The sequence below is a fragment of the Ursus americanus genome, chromosome 17, assembly GCF_024610735.1.
Source record: "Ursus americanus isolate L20-20 chromosome 17, mUrsAme1.1.p, whole genome shotgun sequence".
Lineage (NCBI taxonomy): Eukaryota > Metazoa > Chordata > Mammalia > Carnivora > Ursidae > Ursus > Ursus americanus.
Genome location: NC_142143.1, coordinates 47,827,912 through 47,851,369, shown reverse-complemented (window position 1 = coordinate 47,851,369; position 23,458 = coordinate 47,827,912). Strand labels below are relative to the sequence as shown.

The following is a 23,458-nucleotide window of genomic DNA, read 5'->3' as shown; positions in this document are numbered from 1 at the left end:
CCAGTTAAAATCCTTCAGCCAATACCTTTATGTAAATTGTTTCAGAACTAAAAGTCTACAATCATATAGCTCTTGAACTTGAAAACTCTTAAGATATAAAGCCACCGGTTGTCACATTTTAGGAAACAAAAACCCACAAAAGTTTGGTGATTTGCCCAAAGCATTTGTCTAGATTATTTAAACTCTAACTCCAGAATTCTGAAAAGATAGATGAGTAATGAAAGCAGAATTTAAAAACTCAAATATAGTCATCCCATGTACAGTGATATACAACAAGTCCATATAAAATCAGGGAAGATATAAAATCAGTCTGTTATCATTGCCATCACTGCTAAAACTCAGTTTTGATAGAGTTACAGAAAAACCATCCATTTTAAGAATAACGTCTCTTCTGTAGCATCAGACCCCACTGACATTTTAATTCAGGCTTTGACATTTCAAGAGATTATAAACTGTGTTATACTCAAGATGAAGGAAAGGATGGAGAGATTCTAATCAGAGCCCACCATAGAAGAGACATTATTTAGGATAAAGTTAAACACCAGTGAGCACTTGAGAATGTACTAAAGGAAAAGCAGACTTATTGGAGAGTGTTCTAGAAAGGTTTCCCCAGCTCAATCTTCCACTATTTTATGTCTAGAGTCCTGGTGTTAATCTGAACCACTAGATAAACTGACAAGGCAGAGAATTAAGTTTATTTCAAGAGAAAAAAACCAAAAGAAAACTACAGGGAGAAAAATAAGAATGACACTTCTGGTTTATCAACAGCACCATTAACTAAGATGTGAATGTCCTCAGTAAATTCCACCAAGTTTTGAGCCTTAATGTAAATAGTTTTTCTAAGCCATCTAGGGAAACAGAGGGCATGCACTTCCAAATTATGCCAAAGTCTAATTAAAACAGATACGCTGTAGATGTAATTGAATTCAACCATATTACCCACTTAAGAGGATTAGTTTTAAGGATCAGTCTTACCCTTTAATACATTTCTACAGCTGTAAAATATAAGTGGATGTCTTCCCTACCCAGTACTAATAGACCCCTGAAACTGCAGCCAAAAGAGGCACTGAGAGGTCATTATAATATAAGACATGTCTTCTTTAAAAGCCCTGGCTCTTTGACATTTGATGAAATGTCAAATCCCAAGTGCCTGAGTCCATTGAGACACATTCTGTTTATTATGTAGCAGTTGGAAGCTGGGGGACTCAACATGCATCTAACTTCACAAAGTTAAATATTACATAATGGATGTTTTCAGATCAAGCACGGGGAAAACATGTTGGTTTTGATGTTTGGCATCTTATCCTTAGTATGACTTTCACAAACCAGATCAGTTAAGACATGATTCTCTATAAGTTACTGCACTTGATGTCTAAAGACTAATGCCTTAGTCTAATATATCATTCTCCTAACTCTAATTCGAGGGTATTTCTTAGATATCTTCATAAATACTTCTCCTTACAGGCATATTTTGTAAACTTATAAAGTATTTATTTTGTTTTAAATTCGTACCCAAACTAGGAGAATGCAGGCATTTGAGAGAGATTACTTGATTCTATCTGCACCAGCACATCCCAGTACAAACCCAAGAAGGTGTGAATTTGACTCAACATATATTGGTTGTGAGGAATTTGTACAATGCACACCGATGTAATTAAAAGTTCCTAAGCTTTTCTTTTTTTTTTTTCAGTCTCCAAGTTTTCAGAATTATGCATGCAAGCACATAGTATTTTTTTGATCTAACATGAACACTAGTTAAATTTTTAAGTATATTATGGAAACTAAGTTTAGGAAACATATACTGTCACTACATTCGAACAGTTTGTTAATGTAAAAGCATTATAAAAGAAAAACATCTCAAACTCAGAGATTACTCTGTAAAAGCAACATAGCCATATCAGTCAAGTCAAAGAATTATATTTTTTCATTATTATGTTATTGCCACCACATGACTTTTCAACCCTCAACTTTCATCAATCACAACAGAATTTTTGGCATTAAAGCTAATTCTCATGGATCTCAATATCACAGATATAGAATCTAAATTATTTATTACTCAACACTCACAGGTTGTAAATGGGATATATTCAATATGATTAGACATCAAAAGGCCAGAAAGAATTAGAATTGGAATACGAGTTTATAAAGATCCTTATTCAAGAAGATAAAAAAAAATAACTTTTAATTTTGTAAATATAGAGTATATGTAACTGTCAGTTTCCCACATTTAGGGCACTTCACAAACGCAGTGATCTCTGCATGTAGCTGCTTTCTCTCTGTACCCTTAGGCATTTCTAGGCATTATGAATCTATTGGGACGCGTCTAAATCTCACCAGGAATTTAAAGCACTGATAAGTACAAGAATGATTCTAGTTCTCTGCTGTTTATCTGCTAATTTACAAATGTCTTAATGTGGATATATTGTTTTCTTCTACAGGTATCACTGCTTCCAACTGGCAGCAAATAAGTGTTCCCTTAATTTAATAATAAAATGATGAACACGCATCAGAGAAAATCATTTGGATTTCCTTCTACAAACACCACCTCAGATTAACCGCAGATAACTGTCTAAAAGTCTGTATCAGGAACATTAATCATCAACAGCAACTTGAACATTTTGTTCCAAATAAGCTAGTCCTCTCTATTCAGAATGAAACAAAACAACACAACAAAAACAAAACAAAACAAAACGGTTATTTAAAAACAACTACAACAGCACATATTCTAACCACCACATTGTCTTGCAAGATACTTTTTTGGATGGGTCCTTAAAATGTTAACATAATCAATTAATTGCACTTAAAATATTAACCAGGCGTAGAACTGGACTGGTTATACTGGCTAGGTGCTATCTGATAAATGTTCTTGCAACAGATCAAGCAAAATGTAGCACTTCAGTACTTACAGACTGCTCACAGAGAACACCATCTGGGAAACCTTTTGCATTTAAGATTAAAGCTCCATACAAGGTTTATTGTTAGCCCAGCACGCGAGAAGGAACAGGAGGGTGGAGGGAAGAAGTGCTTACTTCGAAAATGCTCTGAAGCGTAATAATAGACATCCTCATAGCCCTCGTGGTAATCCTCTTCTGGTCGGTACTTTTTTCCCTTTCTTCTCCTAGATCTTCTTATCTGCTTGACAAAACCCAGGAAGCGGTCCATCTCTCACTCGCCGTGCAGCCTGGTTCAGCCAGCACCAGAGCGGAGCAACAGCCCAGTGGCTTGGGGGCTGGTGGAGCATGAATGCTCAACCCCAAACCTGGGGCTGGGAACGCGCTACTCTTCCATCTGCCGCTATGCTACCATCAACGCCCAGGCTTTAGCCAGGGGAGGGGGGAAAAAAGCAACGATATGGGTTTACCTTAACAAGATTTCTTATTTGCTCACAAAACTGTCAAATGTGCAATTAAAAAAAATAAAACTAAGGAAGAGAGAGAGAAAGTGAAATAATGAAGGACTAGGAGAAAAAAAATAAACAGCAAAGCTTTGGACTTCAAACAGCTTCAAAACGAAACAACAAAGTTCGACAAGAGATTCGGCTGAAGCGAGAGGAGTCCCGGCACTAGAATTTCACTATCCAGCATCTCCCTCGTCAGGGGCGGGGGTGTAGGAGATGAGAGGGGCGGGGAGACGCGTTAGTCAATGGACTGAACCAAAGCTGGAGACTGAACCGGCTTCTTCTTACCTGCTAATCCCACCCCCTAATGCTAGCACCCTTTATCGCAAAGGCACAAGCTTGGGAAACTTCTCAGAAAGCTATTGTTTTGCAATGAGCAGATTCATTAACCCTTTGCGCTCTCGTGCATATCATATTAATGAGCCCTAAAGTGGTTTCATCCATATGCACTGCCTCTTGCTGACAAAAGTGTGCTCTATGTGTTAATTGGAGCAGCAGGGAGAAGGCTCAGCAGCTGCTTTCAAATGACACATTTACCCACTGGGCATTAATGTATTCCAATCACTGTTTGATCTAAATATTAAAATGCACTTCACAGAGAGCCTTCTCATAGGCTTAGTAACGGCATACCATAATCAGCAAATAAAAGAAACTGCATGGTGTTTTGGGAAAAGAAATACAAATAATCCCGATCTGCTTACACTGAACTCAAATACAAATCTGAGTTGTTACACTTTAAAAAAAAAAAAAATATGAAAACAGATGGGCTAAATAGCAAATAAAATTTAGTACTTCCTGGTGAAAATGGAGAGAGGGGCAGAAGTATTAAAAAATGCTCACTCACACCCTGTTCATTCTTTGTCTCTAAAATCACAACCCCCCCCCTTTTTTTCTTTTTTTTAAGTACGACAATCAGAAACACTTCAGACTAGACGAAAGAGGTACTCTAAAGTCTAGACAGGTCAGCGTTAATCGTGGATAATCTTTTTCTCCTTAGCTTCTTTCTTCGGGTCTTTAAATGAATGTGATTTTTTTAAGACCAGGAAACATTCAATTTGTTTATAATATAATTAATAAACATGTCAGCCTATCACCTACGAAACTAATATTTTTCAGCTCCACATTCCCAGAAATGCAATTTTCGAAAAGCTCTTTACTGTAGAAAGGTTGTTCAGTATCTATGTAATATCAGTTTGTAGGACCATCCTAGAGGAAAATGATTGTACTCTGCATTATCTGTTGCCAGATTCACAGAAATTTGTGTCTCCTCTAGATTTAGACAGTTCTCCATTTGCAGATATTAATTGTTAATGATGGAGTGGGGAGATACTTACACACAGAGGTAAATATTCACCAACCAAGAACATTTCAACTCTAAAATGTGTGAAGTGAGATTCAGTGGTTTTATAAATTTCCCCATTCCTTGAGAATTCCAATTTTTATGCTTTATGAGTGAGTTTGTGAAGAGAAACACAAACTTAATGATGCGGACAAAAAGATACTATAAAATGTTTTATGAACATCTTTAAACAAAAAATCACTTGTCCTTAGGTTCCAAATCTTTTCTTTATTATTCTGACTCCCTCAACTAAAATAAACGAACAGTTAAAAAACAGTGAACTAGAAACTTGAAGATCGGGAGTCTGGACCTTGAATAGGTCACTAAACAAATGACAATAATAATAATAATCATCTGTTGGGGTGCCTGGGTGGCTCAGTCGGTGAAGCGACCAACGCTTGTTTTTGGCAAAAGTCATGATCTCAGGGTCCGAGATGGAGGCTTGCATGGGACTCTGAGCTCAGTGCAGAGTTTGCTTGAGATTCTCTCCATCTCCCTCTACCCCTCCCCCCACCCGCACCTGCACGAGAGCACTCACTCTCTCTCTCTCAATAAATAAATTTTTTAAAAATACATCATCTGTTCATTGAATCCCCGTAACAACATTGATAAGGAGGTTATAACTCCATGAGTGAGGAAAGAAGGTTCAAAGATGTTTTAGTGATTTGTCCAAGCTCATAAAAGTAACAAGGCCAAGTACTACCTAGTACCATGTATTTTTTCATACAGATTCAGAGACTATCTTGTCTATCTAAGAATTACATGCATTCAGTGATTCATTGTTTTCTATGCAAGTCTGCTATTGAAAATAGTTGTTGACTTTCATTTTTAATTGGGATAAACATAAAATCTGGTTTATATGTGTCTAATTTGTCAAGTACACGTGTCCCCCAGAGATTATTCAGGCAACAAATTTAACCCAACTACTCTTGAATTATTATAACTCTTAAGTTGGTGGAGACTGCAATATTTAAGTTTTGTAGGTCTAAGCTCCTAGTTGAATCTGAAAGGACTGATGTTATGGGACAGCTGATATTTTAATAGAGAAAAAATCCTTTTTGCGTAGACCAACTTCACATTCTACTACAGCTTACTGATTATTAATTTTAGTATTGAAAGAAACACATTTTCTCAAGCAGTGGTAAGCAGCCAGTTTTGAATAAGAACCAATACAAAGTAAAATTACCTACACACCAAACAGAACTTCTGCTTTACCTTCCTATTATTTTCATAGGTGTCAAAGGAATCTATTTGGAAGGTTAGCATGTTGGGACCTGATTACAACAAAGTGTTTATGGAAGATGAAGTTTGGCTCAGCAAGAGTTTATAATTCAGCTATATACTTGAGGGGTACGGCAGAAGAAGGAACAGCCCTATTAAAACAATCACAGATCCTTGGGAGGCAGGAATAGGGAATCTGCTATTTAAAGGAGGTGTACTTGCGTCACAATGAAAGAAAGAATGTGGCAGTATACCGTGTGAAGGTCGGGGAGCATGTGTGTATGTGTCCCAATACAAAAGACAGGGGGCAAGACACTTGCCTCACTGCCTGAGGGGTGGCACAGGTCGATAGGATCCTTTCACCCATCTTCCTGGGTCCAACCTCTGATTTTTTTTCCCCGTCTTCTACCCTGACCCTTCCACGGTGAGCAATGGAGGAGCAACCTTAAATCTATAAGGATTTGTTAGGACACATTAAGCTAATACCTTACCACAATTGACAAATCAGGGGCATGAAGTTCAAGTCCATTCAGTTAGGTGTACTACTGTTTCTGTAGAGAACTACCCATTTGCCCCATAGCACAAACACCGGTGAGTGGCGCTATTCACCAGTTGCTGCGCTCCTAGTTGAAACATATGGAATAGTTGAGAAGCTGCAAAGGGCAGTTCACAGAATAATGATCTCCCACAAATGGGTTTTGTTTGGCTCACATAGGTGTATTTGTTGTTTTGGTTTTTGTTTGTTTTTAAACTGGGTCAATTTCTAAAAGTCAGGAATTTCACAACTAAATGTGACATTTTTTTTTCTTGAAAACTCAAAAGATCTGGCACTCTGGGCCCACTTCCAACACGGCAACTCTGAGAGCTGAGTGGTGGCTGCCGCCCATAGATAAACATGTGCTTTCCACTTAGTCACAGTCTCCTCCCCGGGGCCCAATTCTCCCCGTCAGTTACCACCCTGTCCCCAGAGGCACTGACGCCTATGAACCTTGTTTGAGGTATTATCCTGACGAGCCAGTTCCAAAACACCAATTCCTTTAAATTTCAGCTCCCCCACATTTTCATGTAAAGAAAGCAGATTACTATCACAAATTGGTTTTAATTGAGCTAAATGTTTACTAAACTATAAAATTAAAATTCTTAGAAAAAATTTGTTCGCAAGAGAAAATAAAGCAGGTTGAATTATTCAACAAAATGTGCTTCAACCAACAATAGCAAATATGTTGGGGAGGGAAGCTAATTTTTTTTCCTTTTTTTTTTTTCCCCTTGGGAAGTAGGCAACTGCCTGAACAGCAATTACATGGCTTCCATAGTCTTCTGAATTAGAGTCTCCATCTCCTTTTAGGAAAAGAGAAATAGACCAACAATTGAGATTAAATTTTCAATTTACAACCTTCCCTAGATCACTGATTAAGCAGTACGCTTCCGTGTTTATTTAGATTGAGTATTGGCTATAGTATTTTCTGAGTTGCACTATGGAGAATCTGGTCTCAAAGAAATCTTTGAGACATTAAATCAATCTGGCGTTTTTAGATGCTATGGTGCTTGCAAATGATGCCAAGACTATGGCAGACTCCCCTATGACCTTAGGGAAGACACTCCAACTTACTGAGATGGCGAGGAGGAAGGGAAAACACTCTGGTTCCTGGAAATGGCCCCTGGTATTCTTAATCAGACCCTATCAGACCCAACACTACTATGTTGTAGCAAAGGATTTCTAATATCCCCCTTTACTAGTCTAAATGAAATTTATATATCGTGTGATGCATGAATATATAATTTAAACGTAAAATAACATCATCATATGTATTTAAATATATGTTTAATAATATGCATTTAAATTAGTAAATCTGAGGATGCAGTCGCACCAGAAGATGTAGTTAGTTCCTTGTACCTACCTGCTTTTTAATTTTTTTTTAACTGCGGTATAGTTGACACACAATGTTACATGAGTTTCAAGTGTACAACATAGTGATTTCACAAGTTTCTAGGTTATGCTATGCTCACCACAAGTGCAGCTCCCATCTATTGCCATACAAAGTTGTTACATATTATTAACTATATTCCCTGTGCTCCACATTACATCCCTGGGTCCCATCTATTTTATAACTGGAAGTTTGTACCTCTTAATCTCCTTCGCCTATTTCATCCTTCTCCCCAGCCCCCCTCTCCTCTGCCCTCTGGCAGCCATCAGCTTGTTCTCTGTATTTATGGGTCTGTTTCTGCTTTTTTGTTTGTTTATTCATTTGTTTTGTTTTTTAGATTCCACATATAAATGAAACAATTTGGTATTTGTCTCTCTCTGTCTGACTTTTTCACTTACCATAATACCCTCTAAATCCATCCATGTTGTTGCAAATGTCAAGATCTCATCCTTTTTGAGTGATATATGAGATCGTTGAATCACTATATTGCACACCTGAAGCTAATTTGACTTCATACATTAACTACCCTGGAACTAAACTAAAATTTAAAAAACAAACCATATCCTTTTTTTATGGCTGGTAACATTCCTGTGTGTGTGTGTGTGTGTGTGTGTGTGTGTGCGTGTGTGCTGTGTACCTTGCCACGTCTTCTTTATCCTGATGGGCACTTGAGTTGCTTCCATATCTTGGCTATTGTAAATAATGCTGCAATAAACATAGGGGTCTGCAAATCCTTTTGAATTAGTGTTTTTGCTTTCTTTGGGTAAATACCCAGTAGTGGAAATAGTGGATCATATGGTAATTCTATTTTTAATTTTTTGAGGAACTTCCATACTGTTTCCTGCAGTAGCTGCACCAATTTACACTCCCACCAACAGTGCACAAGGGTTCCTTTTTCTCCACATCCTTGCCAATACTTGTTATTTCTTGTCTTTTTTATTCTAGCCATTCTGACAGCTATAAGGTCATTGTGGTCTTGACTGGTATTTCCCTGATGATTCGTGATAGTGAGCATCTTTTCACGTGTCTATGGGCCATTTGGAAAAATGTCTATTCAGAATCTCTGCCCATTTTTAATTGGATTTTTGGGGGTTTTTTGTGTTGAGTTTTATAAGTTCTTTATGTATTTTGGATACTAACCCCTTATTGGTTATATCACTTGCAAATGTCTTCTCTCATTCAGTAGGCTGCTTTTTCACTTTATTTATGGTTTCTCTCTTTCTTGCACCTACTTATAATGAACAATTTTAAATTTAGGAGATGATCAGAAGCCATTCCATAAAATGTACAGAAAGTAAAAGGGTAGAGTCACAGATGGACCCCACAGTAAAAATTAGTATGCCTGTTATATATTAAAATGTGAAATACTTCATGTCAAGAGAATGAAAAGAGACTTGAGAGAATATTTACAAAAGATCCATCTGATAAACGACATTGTCCAAAACATACAAAGAGCTCTTAAAATTCAACAATAAGAAAATAAACCACCTGATTAAAAAATAGGCCAAAGACTTTAACAGACACTTCACCAAAGAAGACATACAGATGGCAAATAAGCATATGAAAAATATCCAACATCATATGTCATCAGGGACATATAAATTTTTTTAAGATTTTATTTATTTATTTGACAGACAGAGAGAGAGTGCACAGTGGGGGGGGGGGGGGGGCAGAGGGAGAGGAAGAAGCAGACTCGCTTGATCCCAGAACCCTGAGATCATGACCTGAGCCACAGGCAGACGTTTAACCGACTGAGCCACTCAGGGGCCCCAGTGACATATAAATTAAAGCAACAATGAAATACCACTACACACCTATTAGGATGGTCAAAATCCAAAGCAATGACAACACCAGCTGCTGGTGAGAATGTCAAGCAACAGAAACTTTCATTCATTGCTGGTGGGAATACAAAATGGTATAGATGCTTTGGAAGCCAGTTGGGCAGTTTTTACAAAACCAAACATACGATTACCATACAATTCACCAATCACACTCCTTGGTATTTACCCAAAGTTGTTGAAAACATGTCCGCACAAAATCTGCACTCAGATATTTATGGTAGCTTTATTCATAATTGCCAAAATTTGGAAGCAGCCGAGATATCCTCCAGAATGTGAACTGATAAATAACTGTACTATATCCAGATGATGGAAGATAATTTATCACTAAAGAGAAGTGAGCTATCAAGCCCTGAAAAGACATGGAGGGAAATTAAATTCACATCAAGTGAAAGAAGTCAATATGAAGAGGATACATACGATATGATTCCAACTATATGACATTCTGGAAATTGCGAAGCTATGGAGACAATAAAAAGATCAATGGTTGCCAAGAAGTTAAGGAGGGGTGAAGGATGAGCAGGCAGAGCACATAGGGTTTTTAGGGCAGTGAAACTACTCTCTATGATACTGTAATGGTGGATACATGTCAATTACACGTTTGTCCAAACTCAGAGAATGTAGAATAGCATGAGTGAACCCTAATGAAAACTAAGGGTTCTGAGTAATGATGATGTGTCAGTGTAGGTTCATCGATGTAACAAAGGTACGACTCTGGTGGGGGATGTTGGTAACGTCTACCCATGTTAGGGGTAGAGGCTATATGCCAAACATTTGTTCATTCTGCTCAATTTTGCTGTGAACCTAAAACCACTCTAAAAAATGAAGTCTATTAAAAAATACTTTATGTCTCTGTGTATAACCGTATTAGCTTCTAGGCTCAAAAATTATAAATAGGTGTTCACTTACAGGAATATTTATTCATATAAAATATTTGAAAGTTGTACAAATGCAGGACAAATTTTCAGCTTTGTAAGAGTTTCTCCCTCATTTCAATACTTCTAACACCCTAGCCCCCCTTACACAAAATTCTGGTAGCCCCCTTTCCCTTCCAACTTGCCTAGCATTGTGGTAATCCAAAATGCCCCTATAAATTTCTAATAAGGGCATCTGGGGTTGTTCCAGCTGATGACCCCTGAGCTAAATTAACCAAGCAAATGCTGCCCTACCCTTGAAATGCTTCCTCTGTGCTCTCATACCTCCCCGCCTCTCTTAGTTCTCCTTATTTAAGACACTTTGTAGTGTGAAGACTAAGTGTATCATTCAGCTACTCCGGTAGCCAATATTCAAAAACAGGTAATATCCTAAGAATCTAAATTGTATAACCCTAATATTTTCCGTCTTCTTGCTCTTCGCCAACTGGTACAAAATGTAAGGGAAACTAAGTTCCAAAATAAATGCTTTGAATTAAATGTAAGTGCTTCACACCAAGTCCAAGGCATTTAAATTATTGTTCTGCCATTAACCTCACTTAGATTTACTAGAAGGAAAACACTGCCTGTTGGTATACTAGCATTAAGTCTTTCTAGATAAAGAATCACCAAAGCCCTGCAATCAAATGCTCCAATTCTTACATTCATTTAAGTAATGAAAACACTTGTTTTCACTGTTAAAAAAAAAAAAAAAGAAAAGAAAAGAAAAAAAAAAAAACCAAGACACTAGCTCATGGTCCAAACTGGGATCATCAGAGCCTGAAGTAATCATGTTTTCAAGTAAAATTATATCTTTCTGAATTCTCCTCCGGCACCCATGTCTGTGGGTAAGTAAACATAATCATACAGAGACAGGTGCTCAATACTTTTGTTTAGTTTTATTTTGCCTTCATACGTTAGCAATGCCAAGATACTTTAGTTAACAAAACAGATAAAATCTAATGACCTATTTTTAAGAAGTTAGATTCACAAAATACTGATACTAGAAAAGATTTCAGAGATCATTCTCATCTCTCTAGTCCCCTCTCTCCACCAACATGGAAACCCTAGGTTCCCACCACATTCACACGAGCAATCCTACAAGACCCAGCCCTAAAGCTCTCTCTGCTTGATGCATCCTGGCTCTACTCTGGAGCAGAATGGACTTTTCCTATGCACACTAGTGGTACTTTGCTTCTGCCTCTTTTAAAAAAATAATTCTTTCCCCCATCCCAGTGCCCCTTGACTCAAACACCTATTTAGTTAATGTACAGAAGCCACCATTACTAATTTGAGATACGCAAATGGTATGCATATTTTTATTTGATGTGCTGTCTTTGTTTTATTTCAGGGAAAATTATAAATATGTATTTCTTTTTTAAAAAGATTTTATTTATTTATTTACTTTAGAGAGAGACAGAGAGAGAGCAAGTGAGTGGAGGGGCAAGAGGGGAGGCAGTGTGACAAGCGGATTCCCTGCTGAGCACGGAGCCTGATGCCTGGGGCTTGATCTCCCAACCCTGAGATCATGACCTGAGCCGAAATCAAGAGTTGGATGCTTAACCTACTGAGCCACCCAGGCGCACCCCATAAATATGTAATTCATATACTTCTGACTTTTAACTCTCTTTGCTATTCTTTCCTAGAAGGCTCTTTTCATTCAGTGAACCGATGATAACAATAGTAGCAAAAACAGATTTAAATATTTCTTGCTATGTCTCAGTCTTCAAGAGTCTCATGGACTCATTTAATCTTCATGGCAATCCTATGAAGTTGGTACTATCATTTATCTTCATTTGTACATGAAGAAAAGAGATACAGAAAAGTGAAGTAACTTGCTATAAGCCATAAGCTAACAGTGGCACATCTACTAGTCTGAAATAAAATTCATAGATTATATAACCTACATATCTATAATTTAACATATATATGATCTCCTAACAATGAACCAGGCAGTTTAGAGTTTGTCCTCTCAGTCATCGGCTATGCCGCCTCTCAAGAGTTATTCTACTCCAGCAGTATTTTTAAAATGATGATTATAAAAAATTGCTGCTATCTGGATGCACTGTATACACTCAAATGAATGATCTAATGGATTTACATAAAATGTATAATATGCTAGAAATGATACATTTTGCAAATATATAAATGATGAAAAGTACGATGAAAAACTTTAGACGTGAAGTTGAAAATCTGTGAGGGGAATGCATTTCTTTTTCAAATTCCCTTAAGGCAAAACATTTTGAGACCACTGACTAAAGGCAGCCGTGGTTCCTTGTCACCTTTGTAGCCTGAGCTGGGAGAGCATGTTACACGCTCAATGAGCGGAAAGATAGAACGAAGAGTGAATAAATGCATGAATGAATAATTGATTGAATGATGGCTGAAGAGACAAGATTGGCTTAAGATTGCTCACTAAGAGTGGGAGGGCCATCATACAGTGGAAATAGAGCTGCACCCCGACCCACAGGTCATGGAGACGACAGGAAAGTTAGAGAAAAAAACAGAGAAGATGAGGCTGTGATACTCCGAGAGACCACAGCCAAGAAGCCACTGTTCCTTTAAGTGGACATGGACCTGAATCCTGAGACACATGGAGCAGACCTAAACCGACAGCCTGCAAGTCTTGTCGCCCGCAGCAGAGCGGCCAGGTTGAGGCCGGCCTTGATTAGCCCAAATGCAAACTCCCTGCAGACCAGTGAGTGGAGCATAGAGAGGACTGCTGCCGTAAAGCCCAGATTGGCGGAGTGGCTCGTTATGCAGCTGCATCAAGACGTGCTGGTTAGAGCCCCACTGCAGACTTGGCTGGTGCAGTTCCTGCTGTATTACACACGTCTAGGTATTTTTAATCTGTCTTTCTGACTAGACTAGGAGGTACAAAGAACAAGAGCCATATTTTATTTTAAGGTCTTTGGTCTCTGGCACAGCACTGAACTCAGAGTAGATGTTACATGTTTAAAGATGGAATGGATGGAGGAAAGAATAAAGCATTATACAATTTCTGAGGTTTCTTTCGATTCTGACTGCAGCTGCTTGAGCACCCAGCCCCAGGTGCTGAGTGGGCCCAAATACACACTAGGGGAGCCTCAGAAAATAGACTAGTGACCACATAGGAAATACCTAGGAAACAGTCCCGGAATGAGACTGGCACTGATCACTGTTCCTGATGTTCCAAAAATGTACAACCTGACACACAATGGACCCATGAAGAGGATTCTAGCTGGGCCCTCCAGAAACTGAGATCAGGATGGGAAAGATTCTGTTTAGTTTGAGAATCAGTAATGGCTACTTGTTAGAAATCTAAATTAGGCTTGTCCTTAACTCTTAAGGGGGAGAAAAACCCAACTCCTTACTTTGTTTGGACGTTGAAAATCCCATTTCTCCATTTCTCCATGATATTTCTTTTAAAGCCCTGGCAGATGGTTTTAAAATTGGATGTTTCCAGAATCTTGGATTATGGGAGAATGATCCAATGTAGCCCAAAGGTCAAACCAAAGAAAGAAATCTGGTCTACCTAATTTAAGTTTCATTGATTCTTTTTTTTTTCCTTTTTTAAAATTTTTGTTTAATTTAAATTCAATTAGCCAACACATAGTACCTCATTAGTTTCAGATGTAGTGTTCAACCATTCAACAGTTGATTCTAATTGTTTCGAGTCAGGAAATTTAGTCTCATGATGAGAACAAAATGCAAAATGCTATCAGGAAAGACGAACTTGGAGAGTTATCCTCAGTCGGTCAACTTTAACTTCTATTATTCTGCTTTTGTACAATGATTAAATACACGTGAAAAAAAGAACAGAAACGACTGGATTATTTTTTCAACAAGAATGACATGAAGTATTGAGTTTATTGACAAGTCTTTCAAAATATCCACATTAGTTTTACAAATGTGCATAATATCCAATATTCGCCTATATTAAATTTTTCATGCACTTATTTTTCTACAAGTGGACATACTCCATATTGCACAGGTATGTGGCACATTATGCCATGTAAGTATATCATTGTTGGAGATGATAGGAGGCTAAAACATAGAGGAGTATCTTAGTCCAATTTATAATTGGTACGATGTATTTAGCTGAAAGAAAGCTATTCTGTTTATAGTCTCACCCAGCACTACTTGCCCCTACCGAGCTCCAGATTCACATAACCATATCCAGCTTCCTCTTAAGATACATAAGAGGCCTCCCCAGGATAACCAGGTCAGGAACCAGCACAGTCGTCAAACCTGCACCTCCCACCATAGTTCCCATCTCAGTAAACAGCATTATCCTTACAATTGCTCAATTAAAAAACCAGATTCATCCTTGATTCCTTTCCTTTAGACTACCCACATCCAATCTATTGGTTCTACCTTCAAAATGAATCCCTAATCTACCCGCATTTTTCATGTTCCATTGCTACCCCCATAACCAGTCAGTCTTCTTTCTAACCAGGCACCCTACCCTATTTCTACTCTCATCCTATTTTCCATACATCAACCAGAACGATTATATTAAACATACATCAGGTAATGTCATTTCCCTGCTTTTAACTCTGCAACGAGTTCTATATGCTCCACAAACCTTATCAGGGCCTTTAAAGCCCAGGTCCCTGCTTACTTCTTTAGCTTCTTCCATATTACTCCCTACAATGACCTTCTTCTCGTCCTCGTCAAGCTCAGAGTTCTTGTCCTTCCTGCTCACTCTGCACCAAAAGTACTGCCCCCAAATCTTTGCATAGATGGCTCTTTTATTGTATTCTTTAGGTCTCAGCTTAAATTTTGCCTCCTTCTGGTGAGGGCTTTCCAGATGCCCCCATAATAACATAGCCTCCGTCATTTTGCATCGTATCTCCCTGTCATGTCTCACTGTCAGAAATTACTTGGTTTGACAGTATGCTTACTTGTATGTTACCCGTTTCTTCTCTTCTAGAATACGACCTCCCTGAGAGTTGAGACTTTTACCCTCATGCACACTGCTCTAATTCTGGGCCAAGAAAGGTGCCTGGCAATACAGACAAACAATAAGCACTTGCTGAATGAATGAATGAATCAGATTTAATATAAGCACATACTGTTCATGGTTTATTTAAACATACTATTTAAATTACATAAGGGCTTTTAAAGTTGCCTTCCTCAAAAAGTATATTAAATATTAGAATCAGCCAGCAAGGATAAGAAATAGGACCAGTTCTAAAGACTGGTCAAAGCTGGCATGGATTAAGCAAGTAGCATGTCACGGGCACTAAATACATTTTATAGAGTGAATAAATGATTCTTTAAAGCCATAGACAATCTCAAAACCCTTTCAAGTTAATGGTTTTAAACTCTTCACTACTCTTGTAACTAAAGCTAATATGAAGTAGAAAGATGGCTTAGAATTCTCCCCATGACCTTTTTTTTTTTTAAGATTTTATTTATTTATTTATTTATTTATTTATTTATTTATTTAACAGAGAAAGGGAGAGCACAAGCAGGGGGAGCAGCAGGCAGAGGCAGAGGGAGAAGCAGGCTCCCCAGTGAGCAGAGAGCCTGACATGGGGCTTGATTCCAGGACCCTGGGATCATGACCTGAGCTGAAGACAGACACTTAACTGACTGAGGCACCCAGGCACCCCTTCTTCCCATCTCCTGGTACAAACCCCCTGCTTAATGAATACTGAGTGTGCAGCGTGTATGTGGGGAACAACTGAGTGAATAAATGCACAAATGAATGAACCAACAGAAGTTCAATAATAAAAGTAGAGAGGCAAGAACTTAATTTAATCAAAATCACATAAAGAGCCTCTAAAAAGTCAACAACTCGTAAATTCTTTGAGAGCAAACCCGACAAGTGTGCCTGTAAGTGACAGCAAGAATTGGGAGCTAAAAAACGGCTTTGGAGAAAAAGGTTAAGAAGGTAAGATGAATCATATGGCGAAGCACTTAGAGGAAGGAAAAGAAACTTAAATTAGATTACTCATCACAACTCGAAAAAGAAGTGAGACTATAGGAAACTATTTTAAATAACAAGCAAATGTTCCTGTAGCCAAATGAATCAGTTAACAACAACAACAACAACAACAAACCTAAGCTTTTTGAAATGCAGTGCTTTGGTAAAATGAATCAACCAATCAAGAAACATAAATAAACAAATAAGTGTGTGCCATTTAAAAATAGATTTTTCATGCTCTCTCAGCCTGGAAGGACAATGGGGGGGGGGGGTATGGGGAGAGGAGAGGAGAGGAGAGAGGAAGAAGTATGAATGAATTCCCAGGCAATAGAACCACGAGGTAGTACGTTGTTCAGAACCATCCGTAAGGAGCTTAAATGAATCCTGTGAAGTCTCACAATTATCTAAAAGAACTCCATAATCAGCACTATTTTTTCCACCACCACTTGAAAGCATCTAGCTGCACAAAAATAATAACCTCTTGCAGCTAGAAGAGACTTTCTAATCTAGATCTTTCTATCTATGATATATCTTCGGGGAAAATATGAATTGTGATACTTTCCACGCTTTTCAAACCTCTATGATACTCAGATGGTACGTTTAGCATTTCAATGTGGAAGTGATTTTTGTTTTTATTTTTAATTCTCATATGCTCATTCAACACACAGTCTTGACTGAATATATTAATCAATTTTACATGGTGAAAAAAATAGAAAATATTTTTAAAATCTGAAAGAATTATCTCAGTTCTTCAAGCTCTTTGAAGCCTGATATATTTGGGCTCTCAGAATGACTGCCTGACATTTCATTTTGCAAGAAGTGTAAACAACTACAATAAATTTACAAATGCAGACATGCCACAGTTAAATTTCATTTCACGCTCAGTAAGCAAACATTATCAAACTATAAGCACTGTCCTCCACTGTCTTTTTAACTCAAAATCTTGTAGCCAATGGATGGCCGACCTTGAAATATTTCCCAGATGGATGAATTGGCTTAGTTTATTTGTGAATTTGCAGACTAGCAAATTTAAGCTATATGTATTACTGTTTGGGCACGTGGCTCTATACTGTATTTAATAAACAACACAAATAATTAGTGATCAGACAATCAAATTAGAGGACCAATTAGGAATTATTCAGGGAAAAAACGTCTACTAAAAATAATGAATATCTTTCTTCTGCATTCAAATTTCTTTAGAAAGTTGACGCCACTTTAATTTCTTAATGGTAAACTTCTTTAAACAGCTTGCATCAATTTCAATGAAAGCAGAAAAATATGTCCATTGAAGAAACCATCAGATTACATAGGGGTTTGGGAAGCTAAATGAAGACTGAGTGCTATAGAACGCTGGGTAATTTCTTGTGTATCAGTATTTACTTGCAGTTTTATATATACTTAAAGAGGAAGCTCTCTTTATTTAAACATGTTTGGTTTAGTAATGCTGCCAATTCATTTGTCATTCTGCATTTATCAGTTACTCGGTAAATGTAATAAAGATACAACACGAAAATACGTAAAAAAAGAAAACATAATGTACTTTATAATTTTGATGCCAAAATCCTGTATGTGAGAACCTTCTGTTCAGTTTTTATTAATTCAGTTTAAAAATTAGTTCAGGGGCACCTCGGTGGCTCAGTTGGTTAAGCATCTGACCCTTGATTTCAGCTTAGGTCATGATCTCAGGGTCACGGAATCAAGTCCATGTTAGGCTCGGGCTCAGCGGGAAGTTTGACTAAGAATCTTTCACTCCCTTTCCTTCTGCCCCTCCCCCCCGCCCACTCTCTCTCAAATAAATAAAACTTTAAAAAAATTATTACACAGTATCAACTTCCAATTACAAATTATTGGAAAGGCAAATTATTGATGCAGATTTGCATCGGTGAAAATTTCTTTGACTAATCAGTCATTAAAACTGACATATGGAGTGCCTGGGTGGCTCAGTCGGTTTCAGTGTCTGCCTTCGGCTCAGGTCATGATCCCAGGGTCCTGGGATCAAGCCCTACACCGGGCTCTCTGTTCAGCAGGGAGCCTGCTTCTTCCTCTCCCTCTGTCTACTGCTCTGCCTGCCTGTGCTCTCTCTGTCAAATAAATAAATAAAATCTAAAAAAAAAAAAAAAAACCTGACATATGAACTAAAGACATTTTCTTTAAAGTTGTGGTACACGTTATTCAGAGAAGCTTTATCCTGTAGAGCCCAAGATTTGCATCTAATCCTAGAGGGCAATGCAAGTCAACTATCCACATCCATATTGACTTTTTCTTTTCTGTTACTGGTGCATCACTGAGTAAATTTCTTTCCGTTAGCAGTACCCCCAGTTGACTTCAAACTCGCAAGAAGTGATGTAGTTATTTTAGCGATGTAGTTAAAATTGAATTGTTCAAAGCCCACCTCTGGACAAGGATACCTAAGTACTCTTTTTGTAATGCATTACTGGAGAAATAAAATTCAATTATTTTTGTGCAGTAATGACTGTCGAAGTTTAACTTGCCATATATGTTCACCAATCCTATCATAGCTGCTCTAACAGCCTGCTCATCACCTGGTTTCTTACCTGGGAATACAAGGGCAAAACTGTCCTTTCTGTTGTTGTAGCCGAATGTCTAAGCATACAGTTCTCCCTTTATTTATTGATTCTTTCAACAAAGAATTCATTGAATGCTTACTATGTGACCAGCTGCACTGAGTACTAGTGATACCATAGGAAAAAGAAAAGCAGACAATAATTATCTTAATGAAGCTTATATCCTGGGTAAAGGGGAATGATAATTCGTAGAAAAAGTAAATAAAGAAAATGAGTAAGAAGGACTTAGGACTTATATCGGGTATTTATTTCCTTTATATATATGTGTATAGTAAGTGCTCCATACAAATTTTTCTAACACATGAAGTAATTACTATTTAATTCGATCTGCCATTGGATTACTAACAAAGGAAAAGTCAAATCTCATTATAAGGCATCACATCAGTGACTCTCAAGGGGAGGGGTTCATAAGAGGGGAGTGTCAGAATTACCCGAGGACGAGGTTTCCCCAACTCACAATGACTTTTCAAGAGCAGGTCAGGGACTCGCTCCTACCGCAAGCCTTGCTGATGCTCACTTCCCCCATCTCTTCCGAGGAGTCTAGGCTTGGGAGTTACAGCACCCTGAGCTTACCCTAGCAGGATACGGGTTCATGTGCTTTAACAATTCAGTAAATGTGCTTAACCAAGAGGAGAGGTTTATTTCCTTCTCACGTTAAGGTCTGAGCTGGTAATCGGGCGGGTAGAGACTGGAAGAGAGTAGGTGGTGTTGCTATATAGTCATCCAAGGATCTGGGTTCCTTCTCTCTGAAATGTTATGAAGTTGAAGTGTCGTCCTTATACTCAGGAGTGTGACTCATCACCACTACAGGCAAGTGCTAGCCTGAAGACAGAGGAAAATAGATAGTAAAGTTTCCTTTTAAGAACAGAAGCAGTAAATTGTACATATTACTTCTACCTGATACCATTGTCCTATGGCCACTCCTTACTAATCAAGGAAGGGAACTGCGGTTTCTCTAGTTGGGTGGCCAGATGTCTAGCCAGAATACGGAAGTTTCTATTACTAAAGAATGGATGGACAAGTATTGGAGGATAACCAATTTGTCTCCCCTCACTTACTTAATTACAGCATGATCATTCTCTGTCGTAATTGAGATTATCTGGTTTTCCTTGGGGCTGATCTCAAGCTTTGTTCAGCAAAGAGCCAGTATTCTATTCATTTTTGTTTCCCTGGTACCAAGCATAGAGCGTTGGCCTCTAGTGGGCACTCAGGTCCTGTGTATTGACTCTACTATGGGTTCTGTTGAAATTTCATTTTCTTTGTACAACAACCTAGTAACACAGGAATGATAATTTCACTTGATAGGTGTTGATATTTATATACTTACCACTTAAAGACTCAATAAATTATGGATTCAGTATTTAAAACCAAATGTGTATGACTCCTCAAATCCCATGCTCTTACAACAAATCGTGCTGGTATATTTTAAGTACGCACCAAAACCCGAGGCGACTATTTTAAAACGTAGCCTCAAAACCTTACATTAGACATGTGTTAGAATTTTCAGACAATATTCCAACACCAACAGCCTTATTTTTATCCTACATTAGTGCAAATTTTCTAAATGACAAGAAACAAGAATTCTGACGGTAAAGACTTTGAACTTCTTACAGAACCCTGAAAACATTTGGAATAAAGCAAAACCTAAATTCTCAGCCCCTTGAGCTCATTAAATAGTGTGGTATCATTCGCTTCATGATTAAGGTTGTCAACCTTAATATTCCACACTAGAAAGCTGTAGGGTTTGTATTAGCTTTTAAAACTTTTTATTTCTATTTTACTGTGGTAAAAGCACTTAACATGTAATCTACACTTCTAACAGCTTTTTAAATGCACGACAGAGTATTGTTAACTAGAGGCACAATGTTCTACAGCAGATCTCCACAACTACTCATCTTACATAACTAAAACTTGGTGGGAATGAAAAACAGTGCAGCTGCTGTGGAAAACAGTATGGAGGTTCCTCAAAAACTTAAAAATAAAACTACCATATGATCTGATCCAGCAATCCCACTTCTGGGTCTTTATCCAAAAGAACAGAAGTGAGGATCTCAAAGAGATATTAGTATATTCACTGCAGCACTCTTCACAAGAGCCAAGATGTGGAAACAATCTAAATGTCCATTGGTGGGTGAATGGAAAAAGAAAACGCGGTATATACACACAATGTAATATTATTCAGTCTTAAAAATGAACGGAACTCCGTGATGTAATAACATCTTAACCTTTGCAAGGCACTAGATCTTTGAAGCAAGATGCAACTGAACCAATATTTGCAAAATATCATTCCTCAAACATCCCCTCTTCAGAAAACAAATAGGATTTTATCCAATTGGTCTGAGAAACACCAAGTTAAAATTATACAGTTTTCAACTGCATGACCACCATAGTCCTTTGGCATGCGACAGAAGTGCTTTCAGAGTACCGAATCGTTGAACACTACGTCAAAAACTAATGATGTACTAGATGCTGGCTAACGGAACATAATAATAATAATAATAATAATAATAATAATAATAATAATAAAGAGTATTTCCCATAGAATATTAAAATGGTGTTTACTATCCAATCAAAGACATTCTTAAATGAGGGGCTCCTGGGTGGCTCAGATGATTAAGCGACAGACTCTTTTTTTTTTTCCTAAAGATTTTATTTATTTATTTGACAGAGATAGAGACAGCCAGCAAGAGAGGGAACACAAGCAGGGGGAGCGGGAGAGGAAGAAGCAGGCTCATAGCGGAGGAGCCTGATGTGGGGCTCAATCCCGTAACGCCTGGATCACGCCCTGAGCTGAAGGCAGACGCTTAACCGCTGTGCCACCCAGGCGCCCCTAAGCGACAGACTCTTAATTTCAGCTCAGGTCGTGATCTCAGGGTTGTGATCTCAAGGTCCTCAGACGGAGCCCTGCGTGGGGCTCTGTGCTCAGCGGGGAGTCTGCTTGGGATTCTCTCTCCCTCTTCCTCTGCCCCTCCCCCAACTTGTGCACCCGCACATGCTCTCCCTCTCTAAAATAAATAAATAAATAAATCTTCGAAAGAAAAAAAAAAAAGACATCCTTAAGTCCCGCTTTTTGCTTTTCATTATAAGTGTGCGGCAGTGGAGAATATAAATGTCGACTAGTCCACTGGTGCCACTGCCCTGATGCGAAGTCATTAAAGACGTTATCTGCCATTTCGTGCCCCTACTATACAGAATCACTTCCGAGTAAAAACACACAAGAGCCTCAGTCCTCTGTTATTTGCTTCAAGTCCTCACAAAGGGTTTCTCAAAACTCTTAGTGCAATTTAAAGCTTTAGTAATTTCAGAGGTATAAATGCTACCAATTTAGTTAAATGTCTTTTACACAGATTTAGTTTAGTGCACTGGAAAGAATAAATTTTTAATTTTATATTTTTGTCTGCAAACTGTTTCCAGATGGATTGGGAGAGGAAGCCCGAGGCTTGGCTACCTCAGCCGGCACATCCGCCTCCATTAGATTTTTGGGGTTTGTAGGTAATATCCAAACTGCTGTGTGTATAACAAAACCGTTTTTTAGTGATTTTAAAGCGAGGATTACGAAGGTAATCCTTTCAGCCAATAAGCTTAGCTGTGAAAGTTTTCACAAAAATCAACTAGAGCAACGTATAGCATAAGGTGGGAATTATGTCGAATTGTAATAAGAAACATCAATATTTTTAAATGTTAAATAATCAACCTTTCAAATGTTTCCTTTAAGTAATTACACCAAATAATTCTTAGGTTATTTGTTTCACAGAGCAATTATGGTAAAAAAACAAACAAAAAAAAAAACCACATGAATTAGGGGCGCCTTGGGCTCAGGTCACGATCTCAGGGTCCTGGGATCAAGCCCCACATTGCGCTGGGCACTGAAAAACATTTAGTAAAGAAAGTTACATAACATTCACTGCTTTACTGAAACTGTTCTTTAGAGTGCCAGTGTAAGGTAGCTTCTGAGATTTATTTGCAAAAATTGTCAAATTACACTGATAATCTTTAATATTCCCTGTCAAAATTCAACCTAATCTTAGTCTAGCATTTACAGTTAACATTATGAACCTGATAGAGGTGAGCAAGATGAACTTTTACTTGACATTGTTTTTTAAAATTTATCATAAGATAATGAGTACTATAAAATCGTGCTAAAGATTTTGCATCTCAGGCAAAATATAGAAAGTTATGGTTAAATAAAGGTCAATGACTTTTTTCTTTATGGGTACCATGAGTCCTCAGTTCGGAAGCACCATAACATAAATTATGTGGCTTTCCCTTGACTTCTTGCTTTCTGACATAAGAAACAAGGAGTATTTGTTTACATTATGTTCGTAATT

The 23,458-nt window shown here is 37.9% G+C and overlaps 1 protein-coding gene across 2 annotated transcripts in view; it reads right to left on the bottom strand.

Annotated features, from left to right (window-relative positions):
- Window positions 1-23,458, bottom strand: part of GRIP1 (glutamate receptor interacting protein 1) — a 650,209-nt gene that overhangs the window by 378,470 nt on the left and 248,281 nt on the right. The gene's annotated exons all lie outside the window — the stretch shown is intronic.